The 5,723-nt window shown below is 40.0% G+C and overlaps 1 long non-coding RNA gene across 1 annotated transcript; it reads right to left on the bottom strand.

Annotated features, from left to right (window-relative positions):
* Positions 1-1,872: 1,872 nt before the first annotated feature.
* Positions 1,873-5,474, bottom strand: LOC133386008 (uncharacterized). The gene is made up of 2 exons (XR_009763054.1): positions 5,365-5,474; positions 1,873-2,246 (listed from the first exon to the last, which is right to left on the bottom strand). It is a non-coding gene; the product is annotated as an uncharacterized LOC133386008 (long non-coding RNA).
* Positions 5,475-5,723: the final 249 nt, after the last annotated feature.

The raw sequence follows: 5,723 nt of genomic DNA, 5'->3' as shown, positions 1-5,723 counted from the left end.
CCCACACTGAGAGCGAACCTAAGTAGTTGCCTTATGCATTGGTCCACCTAGCTCAGTACTGTCTGCACTGACTGGCAGCTGCTCTCCAGGTTTTCAGGCAGGGGTCTCTCTCAGCTCTACCTGGAGATGCTAGGGATGGAACTTGGGACCTTCTACATGCACAGCAGATGCTCTGCCTCTGAGGTGCAGCCCCTCCTCAAACATAGGAAATTGCCTCATATTAAGCCAGACCAACAGTCCATCTAGTGCAGTATTGCCAACACTGTCTGGCAGCAGCTCTCCAGAGTATCAGGTAGAGGTCCTTCCCAGCCTTACCTGGAGATACTGGGGATTGAACCTTTTGCATGCAAAGCATGTGGTCTACCATTGAGCTACATTTCTCCCCGACAGTAAGGTCTGAAGGCAGATTCTAAGCACATTTGGGGGCTGCATGTAGCTACTAGGTCAGAGGTTCCTCGTCCCTGCCATAGAGGCAACCTGTGCAACTGAGACCCCTGCAAGACCAGGGTTCCCAGTTGTGTGCAGAGCCTCCATGTTTCTCACAAGGTTCCTCACTGCAGAACAGAGATAGATGGAGCAGCCTTTTGCTGCCAGCCTCAGATTTGTTCAATAACATTTCTGTCTCATCCTGTCTTTGTGCAAATTTCTAAAATAAAACTCCTAAACAATTTCACACAGGTTTAAATACAGTAATACCGCAGATAACAAATCCTCCAGGAAAGAAGCTCCTGTTAACAAAGTCTTTTTTGGGTGCGGGGGCATTGGGGCACACCCTGTTATAGTCAGAATGAGTTGTGACTGCTGCAGGCGGCTCTTTCACATGTGACTGGAATGGCACTGCTTGCCAAGTGGTGCACGCGCCTCTGCAGTAAACAGTGCTTCGGGTGCCCTGGAAACACTGTTTACTGCAGACATGTCTGCTCGAGTGTAGGGGAGGATGACAGAGAGAGAGAGAAACCAAGCACAGGGTGGTGGTTGTGGGGGCTGCCACTTGCCTGCCTGCTTGAGTGTACAGAGCGGAGAACTGTGCTCAAAGCTTTAAATTGCTATAGCAAGGATGCTACATGATAAAAGGAAAAAAAAGGCAAGCTAGGCATCCCTGGATGCATTTCGGAAGAAGTCTTTGAGTGGTCTGTATGCAAGGCTTACCTGACCTGGTTGTTTCATTTCAGACATGTGTGTTGTTTGTTTTGAATAAAAACTTTGCTGAAATATGTTGAACTGCTCTTCTTTTTGTGGTGTAGGAACCTATCCCCTATTCTTTCCATGTTATTCTGACCTCTGGTTGCAAAGTTTCTGTTAAAGAAGTAATGTCCATGAATACATGTACTTCGTTACCTGAGGTAGTACTGTATATTATAAACAAAATTATGTACTTATGAGATGGGGCAGCCATTTTTTTCCCCATACAATTCCCCAGGAAGAGACTGCACATTCTGAAGTACTGTCACTTCCTGGGAGCAATGTAAAAGATTTTTTTACTTGTGCAACCATGAGATTACTAGCTCCTCTAGGCAGCTTTATGACGTTTTATTTTTAAAGCAAAAGGCAGATCTCACACCACCTCGTAAGTACTGTTCTTGGACCAATGCACACATTGATTCATAGGTTATCCAGACTAATTTGCAGGTCTATATTCTGATTAGGGATGTAAGAAGGCATCGCCCTGTGTTCATCACATGCTGCACTGTTTCTGTTCTGTTGCAATTCTTCTTCTGCCAAAACATATATTATTCACCTCATTTGTCTGCTGTGGCAAAATGATGTAACTTCCATAATTTATGTAATTAATTGCATAAATTATGTGAGTTTTGTTGTCATGACATTATTCTACCCCATTCATTTCTACACAAAGAAAACACAACACAAATGGGGGGGGGATGTAATCACTTGTGTATCATTTACAGACTGAAAGCAACAACAACAGCAAATACAAATTGTTTTCAATGCATTGATTTCCATTCTGGGCATGGGATAAATAAGCAAACACCAGCAATTTCTGCTCCTGTTTCTTCTTTTGTTAGAATTCTCCAACATCCCTAGATCTGATGTGCACATGAGTACAAGGGTATGAAATGGAAACCAAATCCCCCAACATCCATACTGCAGACATTCACTGTGTGTTGTGAATCTTGACTGCTGACTTCAGGCTCCATACGGATGTTGGTAACTTGGCAGGTTGATTAATAGGGTTCTATAGAGCTCCTGGGAGGATCTGTTAATGCAGGCCAGTAGCAGAGTTTCTCCTAGTTTAAGGAAAAAAGAGAAATTACTTATCCAGACTAATTTGCAGGTCTTTATTCTGATCAGGGATGTAAGAAGGCATCACTTTCTGTTTTGCCCTGTATACATCACATGCTGCACTGTTTCTGTTCTGCTGCAATTCTTCTTCTGCCAAAACCTACAGTCTAGTGGTTGGGCTGCAGTTCAGGAGGCAATGTAATGTGCCTGATTACAACAGTGTACAGCAGCCACTTCAGTGTTCAGGGAGAAAACTTGGGAAGGGACATTTCTCCAGAACTGATCAGATCCATGCTCAGCTATGGAGCTCTTTGGGTGTCCTTGGGCCAGTCTCTCTCTCTCGCTCTCTCTCTCTCTCTCTCTCTCTCTCTCAGAGTAATCTACCTCACAATATTGTTGTGAGGATAAAATGAGGTGGGTCCTTAATTCACCTTGACCTGAGGGGAATAGCATGATAAGCAGCCTATAAAATACTTCAACATTACCAAAATGTACTCAACAAAAAATAAAAACAATATCCACAAAAAGCTCAATTTCTTAAAACTTACTCAATGGTTCTCATTGGAAATAAATGAGTATTAGTTGAGTTTTCAGTTTTTGGAAGTGAATTTTCCCTTGAGAACAAGTGGTGTCTGAATTGCATTTTGTGTCTACACAGTCAGACAATTGGGCAGGGTTGTATGCAACTAAGTCCTACTTAGAATAGATCCACTGAAATTAATGAATCTAAGTTATGTTGGAAGTGTTAGGATGCAACACTACTTGGGTGGGTTTGCATGGCATAAAGTAGATAGATAGATTCTCCAAGCTACCTAAACTGTCTTTCTGACCTAACCTGTGTTGAACTTCCTTCAGGTATATACTGATACTCTCAGGGTTGGTCTCTATCATAGAGAAAGACTCTATCTTACCCTACCCTTCCTTCCCACAACCTGTATAATCACTTTAGAGATCATGTAAGCCTTTTCCTACTGTGAGAGCCCTAAGGAAACACAGGCTGGTTTTGGAGAAACCATCTTGGGACACTTGAAAGATGAAGACAAGGGGTTACGTCCATCATTAATCATACTCAGAGAAAATTGGGTGCATTAATTTTAATGAGTTTCCTCTGAGTACAACTTAGATGGATACAGCCCAAGAATTTTACCCATGACATTGCCCAAATGGGGTTTCCAGGGATATACACAGAGTGAGGCTACACTTACCTATTCCAGGGCAGTCTGAGCAAGTGACATGACAATAGCATCATTATTCCAAAGGTCAGTTGCATTGACAAGCTATACAACAGCCTACATAGCATAGGCCTATATTCCCCATGGATGTTACGTATGCTTCCAAATGTCAATGTTTCTTATTCTTTGGAAGTGTAAATGTGATGCTATTATATGTGAAAGCTAACAGCTACCAACCCCAATGGTATTTAAAGGAAGAAAGAAGTCTAGCGCTTGGTCCCTTTTCCTCTGGAGCCATCAAGCTGGTTTGCACAATTTGATGAGTCCTGTACAATGGATCGAATGTTGCTAAGCAGTGATGAAGGTCTACTCTGTCCAACAAAGACTTTTAAACAGATGCCTTTATCCCAATCTGCATCTCTACTGGAACTGTTTTTAAAATATTTTTGAAGACCTTTTTAAAGATGTTTTTAAAGATGTTTTGAAGATGTTTTTAAATATGTTTTAGACAGTGTTTTATCATTTGTTATCTGCCACTGTGGGCTTCTTCTAGGAGGAAGGGCAGGATATATATTTAATAAACAAATAAATGAAATGTAGGGATCAGAATGTCACACAGAACTATGAAGATCTTGGGCCAGTCACCGCTTCTCGGCCTAACTTAATATATGAAGCCACATGTGAAAATGACAAATAATTCACATTTTCAAAAGTATCAACTATAGTTTCCTGCTGAAAAGGAAAAACTATGTTGGCCTCTATTAGGTTCAAAGCCTGCAGCAAGTATGGGGAACCTTTGGCTCTCAAGATGTTGGTGAAATACAGCTCCCATCAGCCCCAGCAAGCATGGCCAATGGAGAGCCAAAGATTTCCCACACCTGGCCTACAGGACTAACAGGTGACACATGTCCATGCCTGCCTTAAAGACCTTCCAAGTTTTGTTTTGCAAGCACTTTTTAGCCCCTTTCAAGCATCCTGGCTCCATGTACGTCGCCTAGAGTTTTGTACGTCGCCTAGAGTGGCCTTTGGCCAGATAGGCGACACAGAAATTAAATTTATTATTATTATTTATTTATTATGTACAGTAACCATATTAGGGAGGACCATGGAGATAAGAGTACGAGCTCAGTGCTGACTGGTGCCCATGGGGACTAGTAAAGTGGAAGGCAGGGTAACCAGCAGTAGGTGGATCCAGAGCCAATGGCAGGCCAGCCAGCTCAGACTAGTTTTGTCCGCATCCTCCTGAGATCCAGAAGGCCAACACTGAGATTAAGGAAGAGGAATAAACTGACAGGTGGTGCCACCCCCAAATCTGACTGTAAGTAAGAAGAATAAAAAAATACGAGGTGTGGACATTCGTAGATAATAAGAAAAAAAGAGGGGAAACCCCAGAATGTCAAAAAAGGGAAATTCCAAATTTATATTTTTTTCTTTATTGATTTCTATAAAAGAGAATAAATTTCTTTCAAATACCCAACGCGTTTCAGCCCTACACAAGGGCTTTCATCAGGGGCTATGAACAAATAGAAAAACATCATTTTGACAGACATATACAAATTTCAATCTCTATTAAAACAATTTTTATATAAAAACATTCTTCATTTTGTACATTCTCAGACATTTCATATATGCAAATTCAGAAATGATTTTTTATTACAGTAGCTTTTTGATACTACCTTGTAATTTGTTTAATACATGGTTGTAAGTAAGATTATAATATATTCTCTGAGATGGGTTTTTTTCATTAAATCTGTCCTTTCTTTGTATAAAACTTTTTTATATAAAAACATTCTTCATTTTGTATATTCTCAGACATTTCATATATGCAAATGCAGAAATGATTTTTTGTTACAGTAGCTTCTAAAGAATTTTCCTTCTTATGTTTCTGTACATAATATAGGTAAGTAAATTCATATATAGCATTTATTTGTAATATTTAAAAGATACTTACATTTAAGTTGTTAAAGTGCTTTATTCAATAGAGTTTTCTATCTCACTTTTGCTGTGAATGGCATCAATGTCTTTATGATTATTTAAAACTGGTAGGAGCTTTTATTATTATTTTTTACTTGTCTGGAGAATAATTATTCTGACCTTTAGATATAGGATTAAGAACACCTGTCGAATACTTGTGAGTAAAAAATGTTTTTGGACCTGAGGAATCCTTTACACCAGGGGAAGAAATGAACACTCCTCATTTAGGCCATTAGGTGTCATTGTTTTGAGTCTTAAAATCCATTCTATTTCTTTTTTATATAAAAGAGAACTAGAAAATGATCCATATATCTGTTGTAGGACCCAAAATTTTAA

This window comes from Rhineura floridana, chromosome 5 (assembly GCF_030035675.1).
Source record: "Rhineura floridana isolate rRhiFlo1 chromosome 5, rRhiFlo1.hap2, whole genome shotgun sequence".
In the NCBI taxonomy this organism is placed as follows: Eukaryota; Metazoa; Chordata; class Lepidosauria; order Squamata; family Rhineuridae; genus Rhineura; species Rhineura floridana.
This window is presented reverse-complemented; position numbering and strand designations above follow the sequence as displayed.